The 16,996-nt window shown below is 40.7% G+C and overlaps 1 pseudogene; it reads left to right on the forward strand.

The window, feature by feature from the left end:
- The first annotated feature begins 10,080 nt into the window (after positions 1-10,080).
- On the forward strand, positions 10,081-11,456 carry LOC126024730 (amidophosphoribosyltransferase-like; annotated as a pseudogene).
- The last annotated feature ends 5,540 nt before the right edge of the window (positions 11,457-16,996 follow it).

A 16,996-nucleotide genomic window follows, 5' to 3' on the forward strand; every position in this document is an offset into this window, starting at 1 on the left:
CTCCCTCCTCCCCACCCAACCCCCGCCTGTACCCTAAACAGGCTCAACATTTCCCTCATACATTCTCAATATTAGGACAGTTCAAAATGTAGTTATTTCTCTAACTAAACTCATCACTCTTTGTGGTGAGCTTCCTGAGGTGAGCGGAACTTCCAGCTCTTTTCTCTTTTGTGTCTGAAAATTATTATTACAAGGGGTGTCCTTTCATTTTTCTTAAAACCCATAGATGAGTGAGACCATTCTGCGTTTTCTCCTCTCTCTCTGACTTATTCACTCAGCATAATAGATTCCATGTACATCCATGTATAAGGAAAATTTCATGACTTCATCTCTCCTGACAGCTGCATAATATTCCATTGTGGTATATGTACCCACAGTTTCTTTAGCCATTCGTCTGTTGAAGGGCATCTTGGTTGTTTCCAAGATCTTGCTATGGTAAATAGAGCTGCAATGAATATAGGTGTAAGGAAGGGGTTTTTGTATTGGTATTTTTGTGTTCCTAGGGTATATTCCTATGGAGTGGTATAGCTGGAATCGTATGGGAGCTCGATTTCCAGTTTTTGGAGGAATCTCCATATTGCTTTCCATAAAGGTTGAACTAGACAGCATTCCCACCAGCAGTTGGATAAGAGTTCCTTTCTCTCCACATCCCCGCCAACACTGTTTATTCTCATTCTTTGTGATGTGTGCATTCTCTGGGGGGTGTTGAGGTTGTATCTCATCGTTGTTTTGATTTGCATCTCCCTGATGATTAGTGATTGTGAACATTTTTTTCATGTGTCTTTTGGCCATTTGTTATTTCTCTTTGTCAAAGTGTCTGTTCATTTCTTCTCCCCATTTTTGATGGGGTTAGATTTCTTTTCTTGTAAAGTTCTGTCAGTGCCTTGTATATTTTGGAGATTAGCCCCTTATCTGATGGGTATTGGGTGAATAGTTTCTCCCACTCAGTGGGTGCTCTTGTATCCTGGGCACTATTTCCTTTGAGGTGCAGAAGCTTCTCAGCTTAATATATTCCCATCTGTTAATCTCTGCTTTCACTTGCTTGGAGAGTGCAGTTTCCTCCTTGAAGATGCCTGTAATGTCCTGCAGTGTTTTGCCTATGTGCTGTTCTATATATCTTATGGTTTTGGGGCTGATATGGAGGTCTTTAATCCATTTGGATTTTACCTTTGTACATGATGTTAGCTGGGGGTCTAAGTTTAATTTTTTGCAAGTGGCTATCCAATTGTGCCAACACCACTTGTTTGAAGAGGCTTATCCCTGCTCCATTTAGGATTTCCTGCTCCTTTATCAAAAATTAGATGGTTGTATCTCTGGGGAACATTTTCTGAGTATCTCAAGCCTATTCCACTGATCTGAGGACCTATCTTATTCCAATACCTTGCTGTTTTGATAACTGTTGCTTTGTAGTACAGGTTTAAAGTTGGAAAAGTAATTCCTCCCATATTCTTTTTCCCATGATTGCTTTAGCTATTCGAGGGTGTTTATTGTTCCAAATGAATTTCAAAAGTGTCTGATCCACTTCTTTGAAGAATGTCATGGGTATCTTTAGAGGGATGGCATTAAATCTGTATACATGCCTTGGGAGTATTGACATTTTGATGATGTTAATCCTCCAATCCATGAGCAGGGTATGTGTTTCCATTTCCGTGTGTCCTCTCTTATTTCTTGGAGCAGAGTTTTTATAGTTTTCCTTTGTATAGGTCCTTCACATATTTAGTCAAGTTGGATTCCAAGATATTTGAGTTTGTGTGGTACTATTGTGAATGGGGTTGTTTTCTTAATGTCCATTTCATTCCTTATTACTATTGGGTAATTAGAAAGGCCATTGATTTTTGTGTGTTAATTTTGTAGCCTTGCCACCTTGCTATAATGAGTCTATTGTTTCTAGAAGCTTTTTGATAGAGTCTTTAGGTTTTCTAAGTAGAGTATCAGGTCATCTGCTAACAGTGAGAGCTTTGACTTCTTCCTTTCCTATCTGGATTCCCTTGATATCCTTTCTTGCCTAATCGCTATAGCAAGTACTTCCAGGTGCTATGTTGAATAGGAGTGGGTGAGAGAGGACAGCCTTGTCTTGTGCCAGAATTTAGAGGGAAGGCTTTCAGTTTTTCTCCATTGAGGATAATATTTGCCACTGGCTGTGGGTAGATGGCCTTCACTATATTGAGAAAGGTTCCCTCCATTCCCATCTTGCTGAAGTTTTGATCAAGAATGGGTGTTGGACCTTATCAAATGCTTTCTCTGCATCTATTGATATGATCATGTGGGTTTTTATTTTTCTTGTTATTGATGTGTTGTGTATTATGTTGATTAGATTTACGGATGTTAAACCAGCCTTGCATTCCTGGGATGAAACCTACTTGATCGTAGTGGATGATCTTCTTAACGAGGCATTGAATCCTATTTGCCAGGATTTTGTTTGAGGATCTTTGCATCTGCATTCATCAGTGATATTGGTCTGTAATTTTCTTTTTTGGTAGCGTCTCTGTCTGGTTTAGGTATCAAGTGATGTTGGCTTCATAAAAGCTATTTGGAAGTGTTTCTGTTTGTTCAATTTCATGAAAGAGTCCTTGCCAAGATTGGCAGTAGTTCCTCTTGGAAAGTTTGATAGAATTCATTAGTGGAATCCATCTGGACCTGGCTTTTGTTTTTCGGCAGACATTTGATTACTGTTTTAATTTCATTCAATGGTGATGGGGGTGTTTAGATATGCTACATCCTCTTCTTCAACTGTGGAAGATTATAAGAGGTCCAAGAATTTATCCATTTCTTCTCCAGGTTCTCATTTTTAGTGGCGTAGAGTTTTTTCAAAGTAGTTTCTGATTACCCTTTGAATCTCTGTCATATCAGTAGTGATCTCTCCTTTTTCATTCCTGATACGAGTTATCAAGTTTCTCTCCTCTCTCTCTTTCTTTGTTAGGTTTGCCAGTGGTCTATCAATCTTGTTTATTTTTTCAAAGAACCAACTTCTGCTTTCGTTGATCTTTCGGATGTTTTTTGAGTTTCCACTTCGTTGATTTCTGCTCTCAGCTTTGTTATTTCCTTCTGTCTTCCTATTCTTGGGTCCTTTTGTTGAGCATTTTCTAGTTCTATTAGCTGTGTCATTAAGCTACTCAGGTAAGCTCCTTCTTCCTTCCTGATGTGTGCTTGCAAAGCTATAAATTTTCCTCTCAGTACTGCTTTTGCTGTGTCCCATAAGTTCTGAGAGTTTGTGTCTTGATTGTCATTTGTTTCCAGGAACCTTTTGATTTCCTCCTTGATTTCATCTCGGACCCACTGGTTATTGAGCATGAGGCTGTTTAACTTCCAGGTGTTAAAGTGTTTCTTCTGAGTCCCTTTGGAGTTCACAAATAATTTCAGAGCCTTGTGGTCAGCGAAGGTAGCCTGCAAAATTTCTATCCTCTTGATCTTATGGAGGTATGTTTTATGTGCCAGCATGTAGTCTATCCTGGAGAATGTCCCATGTACATTGGAGAAGAATGTGTATCCAGGTTTCTGGGGATGGAGTGTCCTGTATATATCCACTAGGCCTCTTTCTTCCATTTCTCTCCTCAGGTCTAGTATATTCTTGTTGGGTTTCAGTCTGGTTGACCTGTCCAGTGTTGACAAAGCCGTGTTAAGGTCCCCCACAATTATTGTGTTGTTGTTGATATTATTTTTCAGATTTGTCAACAGTTGTATTAAATATTTTGCTGGCCCCTCATTCGGTGCATATATGTTTAGGAGAGTGAATTCTTCCTGCTCTACGTACCCCTTGATTAATATAAAATGTCCGTCTTTGTCCCTTACAACCTTCCTGAGTATAAAGTTTTGCATTATCTGATATTAGTATGGCCACTCCAGCTTTTTTATGGGTGTTGTTTGCTTGGATAACTTTTCTCCAGCCTTTTATTTGAGTCTATGTTTGTTCTGACTATTCAGGTGCGTTTCTTGTAGGCAGCAGAAGGTTGGATTGAGTTTTTTGATCCAATTAGCCACTCTGTGTCTCTTAACTGGTGCATTTAGTCCATTGACGTTGAGAGAAAGAATTGTCCTGGGATTTAACGCCATCTTTATTTCAAAATTTGGTGTGTCTTTTGGGTAGTCTTGTCTTAGATTAGGTCTTTCAGTTTTTTCTCTTAAGACTGGTTTTGTGTCTGTGAAGTTTCTGAGCTGTTTTTTGTCTGTGAAACCATGTATTCTTCCATCAAACCGGAAAGTGAGTTTTGCTGGGTATAGTATTCTGGGTGAAGCATTCATTTCATTCAGTCTTGTCACAATATCCCACCACTGCTTTCTGGCATTGAGCGTTTCTGGTGACAGGTCTGCTGTAAATCTCAGGGAAGCTTGCTTGAACATGATTTCCCCTTTTGATCTTGCTGTTTTCAGAATTCTGTCTCTATCTGTGGGATTTGTCATTGTGACTAGGATGTGTCTTGGGGTGGTTTTTTCTGGGGTCTCTTTTGGTTGGTACTCTTCGGGCATGCAGGATTTGATCACATATATTCTTTAGCTCTGGAAGTTTCTCTTTAATGATGTTCTTGACCATTGATTCTTCCTGGAAATTTTCTTCCTGGGTCTCTGGGACTCCAATGATTCTTAAGTTGTTTCTGTTGATCTTATCATAGACTTCTATTTTCGTCTGTTCCCATTCTTTGACTAATTTTTCCATTGTCTGCTCATTTGCTTTAAGTTTTTTGTCCAATCTCTCCTGCTGTATGGAATTGTTATGTATCTCATCTTCCACAGCACCAAGTCTATTCTCAGCTTCTGATACCCTGTCCCAGAGCTTATCCATTTTGTCATTCACTTCGTTTACTGACTTTTTCAGTCCTGTTAGTTGACATGTTATTTCAATTTGGAGTTTTGTCATTTCTGCCTTCATATTTTCTTGGTTCTTATTAGTGTTCTGTTCAACTCGATCCATGGTTTCTTGGAGTCTGTTGAGCACCTTCCATATTGCTAGTCTAAAGTCCTTATCTGAGAGGTTGATTAGTTGTTCAGTCATTATCTGGTCCTCAGAATTGTCATCTTCATTCTCTATGTCTGATGCTGGCCTGCGTTGTTTCCCCATTGTCACACTTGTATTGTGGGTTTTTTCTACGTGTTGTGGTGGTATTCATTGTCTATATGATGTAGGCAGCACACTCCTCTGGCTCCTCCCTTTCTGGATGGGCTGACTTGCCTCTAAGGGAGGGGAGTCCTCCGTGGATGAAGCCTCACACCGGGTCAAATCTTAGGCCCGAGCATGCAACAGAGAAGACAGTCCAGAGAGAAATGTTTGCTTCTGTGATATAGCGCCGTTCTTAGTGTGATTTTTCCTTCTTGTTGCAATGGAGTTCTTTCCTTAGAAAGAGTGCACGGCCGCGTAGCGAAGCGGAGCGGCCATGCTCCTCTGAGCCTCTTTTGCCCCACTCGCAAGAGTTTCACGCAAGAGGACAGTAGACAGACATAGACAGGTCACACTCACAGTCTTTCACAGCTGAGCCCCACTGGGCCGGTGTACTTTCGCGGATTTTCCCCGCCTGGTGTCACACACAGGGAGCCAGCTTTTGCAAAGGTTAGCCGGTTTTTATGCTCTCGTCCTTTGTATTTCTACTTCTCCTCTTTTATTTGGCTGGGTTGTTTATGTTTCTTCTTTCTTCTCTTCTTTTCTGATGCTTGAGAAATTTTTTTGTGATCTTTGTGTTTTTCCTACTTCTTTCTTCTTTCTTTTTCTTTCTGTATGTAACGTTAGGTATTTAAGAGCTGAATACACTGTGCGTTTCTTGATTCTTCTTATTCTTCCCTGATTTTGCTGTGTTTCTTCTTTTCTCTTCTTTGTGGATGCTTGAGAAATTTTGCTGTGATCTTTGTGTTTATCCTACTTCTTTCTTCTTTTGTCTTTCCATGGGCAACATTAGGCATGTGAGAGCTGAATATGCTGTTCTTTGTGATTGTTCTTCTTTTCTGATTTTGCTGTGTTCTTCGTGTTTCTTCTCCTCTTCTTTTGCTGATTTTGCTGTGTTTTTTGTATTTGTTCTTCTCTGATTTTTCTGTTTTGTTTACATTTCTTTTTTGTTTTGTTTTTGTTTTTGGGTCACACCCGGCAGTGCTCAGGGTTTTTCCTGGCTCCGTGCTCAGAAATCGCTCCTGGCAGGCACGGGGGACCATATGGGATGCCAAGATTTGAACCAATGACCTTCTGCATGAAAGGTAAATGCCTTACCTCCATGCTATCTCTCCGGCCCCAAATTTTTTTTTGTTTTTGGTGATGCTCAGGGGTTACTCCTGGCTATGCGCTCAGAAGTCGCTCCTGGCTTGGGGGACCATATGGGACGCCAGGGGATCGAACCCCGGTCCGTCCAAAGCTAGCAGAGGCAAGTCAGGCACTTTACCTCTAGCGCCACTGCCCAGCTCTTTTTCTTCTTTCATCTTCTTTGCTGATGTTTGGGAGATTTTGCTTTGATCTCTGTGTTTATTCTTCTTCCTTTTTCTTTCCTTGTGTAACGTTAGGCACTTGAAAGCAGTGTTTTTTGTGACTCTTCTTTTCTGATTCCTGTGGTATTTGTGTTTCTTCTACTCTTTTGCTGATTTTGCTGTGTTGTTTGTTTTTTCTTCTTTCTTCTTCTTTGCCTATGCTTGAGAAAGTTTGCTGTGATCTTTGAGTTAATCCTACTGCTTTCTTCTTTGTCTTTCCATGTGCAACCTTAGGCAATTGAGAGCTGAATATACTGTGTTTTTCATGATTCTTTTTTTTTTTTTTTTTTTTTTTGGTTTTTCGGGCCACACCCATTTGATGCTCAGGGGTTATTCCTGGCTATGAGCTCAGAAATTGCCCCTGGCTTGGGGGGACCATATGGGACGCCAGGGGATTGAACCATGGTCCTTTCCTTGGCTAGCGCTTGCAAGGCAGACACCTTACCTCTAGTGCCACCGAGCCAGCCCCTTCATGATTCTTCTTACTCTTCTATGATTTTGCTATGTTCTTTATGTTTCTTCTTCTTTGTGGATGCTTGAGAAATTTTGCTGTTATCTTTGTGTTTATCCTACTTTTTTCTTTGTCTTTCTGTATGCAACATTAGGCACTTGAGAGATGACTATGCTGTGTTCTTTGTGTTTCTTCTACTCTTATGCTGATTTTGCTGTGTTTTTTGTGTTTCTTCTTCCCTTTCCTGATTTTTTTGTTTTGTTTATGTTTTTTCTTTCATCTTCTTTGTGATGTTTGAGAGATTTTGCTGTGATATTAGTGTGTATTCTTCTTCTTTCTTTTTCTTTTCATGTGTAATGTTAGGCACTTGAGAGCTGAATATGCTATGTTCTTCATGACTCTTCTTTTCTTTTCTTTTCTTTTTTTTTTTTTTGGTTTTTGGGTCACACCTGGCAGTGCTCAGGGGTTATTCCTGGCTCCAGGCTCAGAAATTGCTCCTGGCAGGCACAGGGGACCATATGGGGCGCCGGGATTCGAACCGATGACCTCCTGCATGAAAGGCAAACGCCTTACCTCCATGCTATCTCTCCGGCCCCCGACTCTTCTTATTTTGCTGTGTTCTTTGTGTTTCTTCTACTCTTTTGCTGATTTTGCTGTATTCTTTGTATTTCTTCTTTTACTCCTCTGATTTTGTTGTGTTGTTTATGTTTTTTCTTCTTTCTTTGTTGCTGATGCTTGAGAGATTTTGCTGGGTTCATTGTATTTCTTCTTCTACTCTTTTGCTACAATTGCTGTGTTCTTTGTATTTCTTCTCCTCCTCCCCTTAATTGGCTGTGTTGTTTATGTTTTCTCTTTTTCTTCTCTTCTTTGCTGATGCTTGAGAAATTTTGCTGTGATCTTTCTGTTTTTCCTACTTCTTTCTTTTGTTTTTCTTTCCGTATGCAACGTTAGGTACTTAAGAGCTGAATATGCTGTGCTTTTCTTGATTCTTCTTATTCTTCCCTGATTTTGCTGTGTTTTTTTTTATGGTTCTTCTTTCTTCTTCTTTGCAGATGCGTGAGAAATTTTGCTGTGATATTTGTGTTTATCCTACTTCTTTCTTCTTTAGTCTTTTCATGGGCAACATTAGGCATGTGAGAGCTGAATATGCTGTGTTCTTTGTGGTTCTTTACTTACTCTTTTGCTGACTTTGCTGTGTTTTTTGTATTTGTTCTTTCTCTTCTGATTTTGCTGTTTTGTTTATGTTTCTTTTTCTTCTTTCATCTTCTTTGCTGATGCTTGAGAGATTTTGCTGTGATCTTTGTGTTTATTCTTCTTCCTTCTTTCTTTTTCTTTTCATGTGTAATGTTAGGCACTAGAGAGCTGAATATGCTGTGTTCTTTTTTACTCTTCTTCTTCCCTGATTTTGCTGTGTTCTTTGTGTTTCTTCTTCTATTCTTTTGCTCATATTGCTATGTTGTTTGTGTTTCTTCTTCCCTCTCTCTGATTTTGATGCATTGTTTATGATTATTCTTCTTTCTTCTTCTTTGCCTGTGCTTTGGAAATTTAGCTGTGATCTTTGTGTTTATCCCACTTCTTTCTTCTTTGCCTTTCCTTGTGCAACATTAGGCACTTGAGAGCTGAATATGCTGTGTTCTTTGTAATTCTTCTTCCCTGATTTTGCTGTATTCTATGTGCTTCTTCTTGTTCTTTCCTCTTCTTTGCGGATGCTTGAGAAATTTTGCTGTCATCTCTGGGCTCCAGGCATACTTGGTTCTCCAACCACTGAGTCATTCTCTGTGGTCACAGTGTAAGTTTTTTACACATTAGCTGTTTTTTTTGTTTTTTGTTTTTTGTTTTTTGTCCTGTTTCTGTAGTTAAAGATTCTGGTTTCTGTGCCAGAAGGATTCTGGTTTGTGTGGTTTCTGTGATTCATCAGTCAGGATGTGGAGGGTCCTTCAGTTTCACCTCAACATCAGATGTTGAGAGTCCTGCTCTGCAAGCAAGTTGTTGCTGTCGCTGAGTCATCTTGGTGTCAAGGGAACACTCCTTGGAGTAAAGTCAATGCAGGGTAGTGGCAGGGTCTCCCCTGATAGACGTTTGCCTCCTGGTGATATTGTAGACAATTGTTGTTGTTTCCATAAATGGCCAATGGCTCAGTGGTGTATGGGCAATGTCCATTCTTCGGAGGCCTGAGCCAAGTCATTATGCCAGTGTTCGGGGTATAAGGCCTAACTGTTACAAAATTTGTGTTCCTATCTTTATTAGATAATAACTTGTTTGCATATGTAGTATTTTCTCATTTTAATGTGCCTATGCAAAAGAGGAACAATGGCACAATGTATTATTGTGTCTTCTACCAGAATTCCTTGTTCAACAGGAGAGAAAGAAAGAAAGAAAGAAAGAGGGGCCAGAGAGATGGCATGGAGGTAAGGCGTTTACCTTTCATGCAGAAGGTCATCGGTTCGAATCCCGGCGTCCCATATGGTCCCCCGTGCCTGCCAGGAGCAGTTTCTGAGCACAGAGCCAGGAAAAAACCCCTGAGCACAGCCGGGTGTGACCCAAAAATCACAAAAAAAAAAAAAAAAGAAAGGAAGGAAGGAAGGAAGGAAGGAAGGAAGGAAAGAAAGAAAGAAAGAAAAGAAAGAAAGAAAGAAAGAAAGAAAAGAAAAGAAAGAAAGAAAGAAAGAAAGAAAGAAAGAAAGAAAGAAAGAAAGAAAGAAAGAAAGAAAGAAAGAAAAAGAAAGAAAAAATAACAGTGGGCACAACTGTCACTGTATAAGGGGATATTTAATAAGAGTTATAGCAGTTATTCAAAGAAGATATGCATGTCCCTTTTACATCATTAAAAAGAGTCGGGAGGAGAGTGCTGAATCCTGAGCGCCACTTTGGTCCGTGATTTGGCCTTCTGGGGTCTGCAAAATGACTCCCAGCAGTTTCATATCGGAAAATGCCTTTGAGTGGGAACTAATAAGAAACCTAGTATGATAGCACCCACAGTTACACGGTGAAGGAAGGTGTAGGACAGGAGGCTGCTGAGAGTAGAAAGTAGGAACAGAGTACTGGTTTCTTCTAAGACTGAGAGTCTATTTTTTCACATTGGTAGCTAGTTAGCAGTTAGCTTGGGTGGGGAGAATAATGTGCTTCATGAAAGGAGCCAAGAACTCATGGTAAAAATGGTTAAATGTGGGCATGTGCTTTTCGGCGGCCACATGGAGCTGGAAGAATTGAGGATCCGGGAGGAATGCGGTGTCTTCGGGTGCATCGCCTCTGGAGAGTGGCCCACACAGTTAGACGTGCCCCATGTGATCACACTGGGGCTCGTGGGGCTGCAGCACAGGGTCAGGAGAGTGCTGGCATTGTCACAAGTGATGGAAATTCATAACCTACATTCAAAACCCACAAGGGAATGGGCCTTGTAAATCATGTATTTACTGAAGACAATTTGAAGAAATTATATGTTTCAAACCTTGGAATTGGACACACAAGATATGCCACCACTGGAAAGTGTGAGTTAGAAAATTGTCAGCCCTTTGTTGTTGAGACACTTCATGGAAAAATCGCTGTGGCACATAACGTAAAAGCTTCTGCGTCGTGGTATTGGCCTGTCAACAAATTCTGATAGTAAGATGATCACCCAGTTACTGGCATATAACCCTCCTCAGGAGCAAGATGACACCCCAGACTGGGTAGCAAGGATTAAAAACCTAATGAAGGAAGCACCCACAGCATACTCTCTGCTTATAATGCACAGAGATGTGATTTATGCAGTACGGGATCCTTATGGAAATCGTCCTCTGTGCATTGGTCATCTTATTCCTGTATCTGATATCAATAATAAAGAGAAAAAATCCTCAGAAACAGAAGGATGGGTGGTGTCTTCAGAATCTTGTAGTTTTTTTATCTATTGGTGCAAGATATTATTGTGAAATCTTGCCTGGAGAAATTGTGGAAATATCTAGACATAATGTCCAAACTCTTGATATTATACCAAGATCTGAAGGAAACCCAATGGTGTTTTGTATTTTTGAGTATGTTTATTTTGCAAGACCAGATAGTATATTTGAAGACCAAATGGTTTATACAGTAAGATTTTGCTGTGGTCAGCGACTGGCTGTTGAAGCACCTGTGGATGCAGATATGGTTAGCACTGTCCCAGAATCTGCCACACCTGCTGCTCTTGGATATGCAAGAAAGTGTGGTCTGCCATACATGGAAGTGCTGTGTAAAAACCAGTACATGTTCGAGTAGCTTCTCTGCCAATTAGATATCCATGTTTCATGGGAATAAACATACCAAAAAAGAAGAGCTTATTGCTAATAAACCAGAATTTAAGCATCTTCCAGAGTATCTAGGAGCAAACGTGTTGTGTATCTATCTGTGGATGGACTGGTCTTATCTGTACAAGAAGGGATAAAACTTAAAAACCAGAAAGTGGAAAAACAAGATATTATGATTCAAGAAAATGGGAATGGTGTGGAACATTTTGAAAACCATGGTCATTGTACAGCTTGTCTCACTGGAAAATACCCTGTGGAATTGGACTGGTAGCTGATTTGGTGTTCTTATTCTTTCAAGATGTGAAATTGGTGGAGGTGTTACAGTTTTTACACATTATGTATTTACTGTTACTCAGTTGATACAATGTAAAATGTGACATGCTTGTGTTTACTTTTATAAACCAAAGTACATTGTTTTCTTGACTAAATTCTAGATTGGATGAGCTTTTTGTTTTATTTAGTAGGATAGTGCTTTGAAGCTACAAATAATAAAATTATATATTTAATTTCAGAGCATCAAAGTATAATGCAAAGAACAGGTAATGCTGTATTGCAAAATAGTTTACCTTTTGTGGAATGTTTTCTGAAAATCCCTGAAACTCAGTTGTGGAGTATTTTTATATTTGACTCTTGCTGATTATTTTTAAAAAGCAATATATGAAAGTCTTTTCTTTCATCAGCATTGACCAGCCTTTCTCATCTATTCAATGAAGGAATTCAATGACAAATAAATGCACAGGACCATGGTTCAGTTTGTCAGAGGATAAGTGAATTAAATAAGTAGAATATTTCCTATGAAGCTCAAATATATCATACCTCAAAGGTAGGGTGTCTGACCCTTAGAATTAGTTGTTTGTAGTTGGAACCTTGGCTTCCCTATCTACCTTTTGACAAATCTTAAAAGGAAAAAATAAATTACCTTAAGTTGCCTCACTTTCCCCACCAATGTAATGGGTTACTTACATAATAAACTCCGTGATAGGGATTTTAGTAAGTGTCATGTTTTTAGTGGCTATAGCCATTATATCACCCCTACATTTTAAATTAACTATGATTCTTGGCTTTGGAAATGTTGACTAATGTTGACTGTTCATCTGTAATTGAGATTTCATTATAATTTTCTATTGAAAGACAGGATTTGGAAGGGTCTTGCTGTGCTGTCTCTTTCGTTCTTTCCTCCCCTCTCCTTTCCTCTCCTCAGCAAGGTAGTTTTGTAAACAAAACTTACTTAGAGAGATGTGAGAGGAGAGAAAGAGGGGAAACGTGTTCAAGAGAGAATACAAGCTTCTCCAGAGTGAAAATAAGAATGCAAAGAAATACAGAGGCAAGCAGGGGAATTGTATGTTCCAAGAACACAGGCTTAAAGAGTAAGCCGATTATTTTTTTTCTGAAATGTTTAAATAGTTGTAAAAGCATGTCTGTAGAAGATTTTTCTTTCTACGCTGGACTGAAAATAATGCCCCATATTACTTAGTGATTTTATAGTTGAAGCCCAACAAGTAACCATGTACATTTTGAAATAAAACAGTTTTTAAAATTCTAACAAGCCCCATATGCTTACTTTGGTCAATTAAGCTTTTCTAAAATGAAGTCTTTTGATCACTTATAGCCACATGTGCATATGTGTTTATCTGTAGACATAAATCTTTTGCAATTAAATGATCGAGAGTCCGGAGCCATAGCACAGATGGTGGGTGTTTGTCTTGCACGTTGCTGGATCCAGGTTTGATCCCTGGCATCCCATATGGTCCTCTAAGAGTAACCTCTGAGCGCCACTGTGTGTGGCTCAGAAAAAACAACAACAACAAAAAGATCAAGTAGAAACACTTGGGGCCAGTTTTAAGGACTGAGGAGACTCTTGATATTTTGCAATTAACATACCCATCTACTGCCAAGCAACAATTTACCTTTTTTTGGTTGTAGGTGCGGGAGTTGTTGGGAGCTAATGAATTAGATCTTTCTAAGTGTTTTATTTTTATTACATCTAAGATTTGAATGTTTTTATGTGTGTGGTTTTTGGGTCACACCGGCAGTGCTCAGGGGTTTTTCCTGGCTCTGTGCTCAGAAATTGCTCCTGGCAGGCACGGGGGACCATATGGGACGCCGGGATTCGAACCGATGACCTTCTGCATGAAAGGTAAACGCCTTACCTCCATGCTATCTCTCCGGCGCCGAGATTTCTTTAGTATATTCTCATGTGTTTTATTCTAGCAGGGTCAGATAAAATCTTAATAGTTCTTTTATGCGTTTGTGCAGCTACAAGCAGTGAGTCAGGTGGCCCCTGTAAATAACACAAGTAGATTTGCAAGAAAATTGATCCCCTGGGACCATTTGTGTGTATAGCCTCTTGTCTTAAAATCTATTCCTCATGGCAGCATAGTAGAGGCAAGACCTGTGGGTAAATTTTGAACTGGCCTTACTCACATTTGATTTTTAAAAACAAACTCAGGGAAAGTACTAAGCCAAAATTTCTAACTTGACTTTTGTTTTTTTCACACTTTATATTTTCTATAGTTTTTACTTTGCTTTATTGAGATGATTTAATAAAAGAATATTGTATTGTCACAGAAAAAAAATGGTTAAATGTGGGGTAATATAGGCTGTGGGAATGAGGGAGTAAAGGACTAAAAATGAACTTCTGAGGTGAACCAAGGCTGGAAGGAAAGTATACAGCGTAGACATTCTGCATATGACAGATTAAACCCAATGATATCCTAATAATAGTCCATATTCTCCCTGAGGGGCTAGTCCATCCATTCAGAATGGAAAGGGGTAGGAAGGAAAGTTGCCTGCGAATTCCTGAAGCCAGCACCTCTTGTGCTCTTGTGCTGCCATTCCCCATGCTGGCCAAAGCTCACGGCTCCCAGGAAAGAAAGAGATCCTTCAAGAGCTGGAAGCCCGGAAGTTCACCACCACCACCCAAACCCTCCCTCCGGAACCGGGTGGGAAACGGGGAAACCCTGAGGTCCCCTTTAAACTCCTCGCTGGGACCCACTTCACTATGTGGCCCAGGGGTAGCCCTGGAGTTCTGGGGGAAGGAAGTGGAAGGGTGCTGGGGTGACCCAAGCCCCGCACCCCTACTAGGCCTGGTTAAAAAGGCCTTTGGCATGGCAGAGGCCTGCCATTCCCCATGCTGGCAAAAACTCCCAGCTCCCAGGAAGGAAAGAGATCCTTCAAGAGCTGGAAGCCCGGAGTTCACCACCACCCTCAAACCCTCCCTCCGGAGCTGGGTGGGAATTGGGGAAAGAGCACATTATTTCTTAGCATTGATGTTTCATCTTACCTCTAACATCTTACCTCTGACTCAATTTTGGTTGTCAAGAGGGCATTATCAGGTGGAACATTCCAGACCCACCTAGTTCCTCTATCTCAGCAGAATAGGGAGTGTCTTGGCATCCTGCATTCCTTCTGTGGTTTTATTTCTCACTTAACTCCCTCCACCTTGGCTCAGAGTGAAACTTTAGCTAAGAGTGGAAATGCACCTGACCTTTTAACCTGCCTGAAGACTGCTTTTACAAAGGTTTGGGCTCATCTTAGTCTAAGACCCTTACCATGACCCAGGGCGATCTTGATTTTCACAAGCTCTCCCCCCCACCCTTCACTCCCTCCTTCGGTCCCTCCTGAAGGGGCCTCCGCCATGTTCAGAACAGGCTGGAGAGATAGCATGGAGGTAGGGCACTTGCCTTTCATGCAGAAGGATGGTGGTTCAAATCCCGGCATCCCATATGGTCCCCTGAGCCTGCCAGGAGCAAAATCTGAGCCCAAAGCCAGGAGTAACCCCTCAGCGCTGCCGGATGTGACCCAAAAGCCAAAAACAAAACAAAACAAAACAAACAAAAAAAAAAACAGATGCCACATGCACCAATGTTCTGGTGATGGGCTCTGCACTCTCAGTTGAGTTCAAAAAGACTATGATTAGTCACCAGAGGGTCATTCTGTCTCCTTGGTTCCTGGGTCCTGTGTCACTCACTGCTCAAGGTGCCAGTTGTAAAAATTAAAGTAAAAACATATAGTCCATATGTTAGGTGAGACCACCCCAAGCACTGTGATTATAACCCCATAGCTTCCCTTTGGATTGTGAGATGTTCTCCCACTGCTCCGAGTTAGATGCCATCATTAGTTACTCCAATGAACATAGTATATACCAACAGGGGGTTCTTTTAGATAGGATTTTTCTTTGTTTTGTTCCCTATCAGGGATGTTGATGTGAAAGAAAGTGGGAATTAGTAGTCAGTAGTCCTAGTGAAAGACTAACAATATGAGGGTAGTTAGTAGGTGTTATAGGGGGAGCTGGGCCTGCTTCCTAGAGATAAGGGTACACTGAAGCTGGTTAAAATTCTGTTGCTGGGGGGCCAGAGAGATAGCATGAAGGTAGGGCATTTGTCTTGCATGTAGAAGGTCGGTGGTTCGAATCCCGGCAACCCATATGGTCCCCCGAGCCTGCCAGGAGCAATTTCTGAATGTAGAGCCAAGAGGAACCCCTGAGCACTGCCGGGTATGACCCAAAAAAAAATTCTGTTGCTGGAACTTAAAATAGGACTAGGTTCCTCCTTACTCAGGGAGCTCCTTTCTTCTCCTTGTCCTCAAACATCACACTGATCATTCCCCAAGCACCAAGTTGAGAGTAGAGTACCACCTTGAATATCTGAATACCATACCCAGATTACCTTCAGAAGTGGCACCAAAGCAAACAACAATTTTTTTCTATTTTTATAAAAGCATTTAAAAAATGCAACCTAGGGGCCGGAGAGATAGCATGGAGGTAAGGCATTTGCCTTTCATGCAGATGGACTGTGGTTTGAGTCCCGGCATCCCATATGGTCCGCTCGCCTGCCAGGAGCGATTTCTGAGCATGGAGCCAGGAGGAACCCCTGAACGCTGCCGGGTGTAACCCAAAAACCAAAACCAAAAACAAAAAAAATGCAACCTAGGGGCTGAAGTGGTAGCACAGTGGTTGAGCGTTTGCCTTGCATGTGGCTAACTCAGGACAGACACGTGCTCCATCCCATATGGTACTTGAAGCCTGGCAGGGACGATTTTTGAGCACAGAGCCAGGAACTCCTCCTGGTGTGCTCCCCCTTCCAAATAAAAAACAAAACAAAAAGAGTGCAACCTAGTGATTTGACACATGCATCCAATGAAAAGAGATCCCATTTATTTATCTAATTAACCAGCCCACTCTTCCATAGAATTGTTTTCTTTTTTTGCATAGGGAACTTTTAGATTCTGGTCTCAAATTTCAAGTCTCAAATACAAGATCAATGTTACCAATTCAACTAATGTTTCTCAACTTTTTTCAAACCAATTATGAACCCCTCTGACCTTGTTTCCTTCTTGCAATCCCATGGTCCTACTATTAGATCCCACAGGCTTATGCCATGCATCTTCCTGACATTAATGCAATTTTTACTTTGTAATATTGCAAGACCCCCCACGGGACCATATGACCAACTGATTGAGAAATGCTGAACTAAATAGAGTCACTAGTCCTTATGGGTTGAGTCACATTTAATTGTAAAATTTCATCATGTTAAGACTTCCTAATTTAATTTTAAAATAATTAATTGCTGTGTAATTTTTCATTGTCCTCATTATTTTCCTTCCTTCCTTCTTTCCTTTCCATCTTTCTTTCCTTCTTTTTGGGGGTTTGCTTATGAGGGTCATGAGACTTATCAATATGAAAAGCAGCCTAGAAGCCACTGTCTGTAGGCCAGAGGGTGGTGCTCAGAGTTCAGGCTCTGTATTCAGAATATCACTCACTCTTGATGGTGATCAGGGTACCATATGTGGTGCTAGGGATTAAAGTGGGGTCAACCACATGCAAAGCAAATGCTTTATTCCCTATTCT

Source organism: Suncus etruscus, chromosome 12, assembly GCF_024139225.1.
Source record: "Suncus etruscus isolate mSunEtr1 chromosome 12, mSunEtr1.pri.cur, whole genome shotgun sequence".
NCBI lineage: Eukaryota > Metazoa > Chordata > Mammalia > Eulipotyphla > Soricidae > Suncus > Suncus etruscus.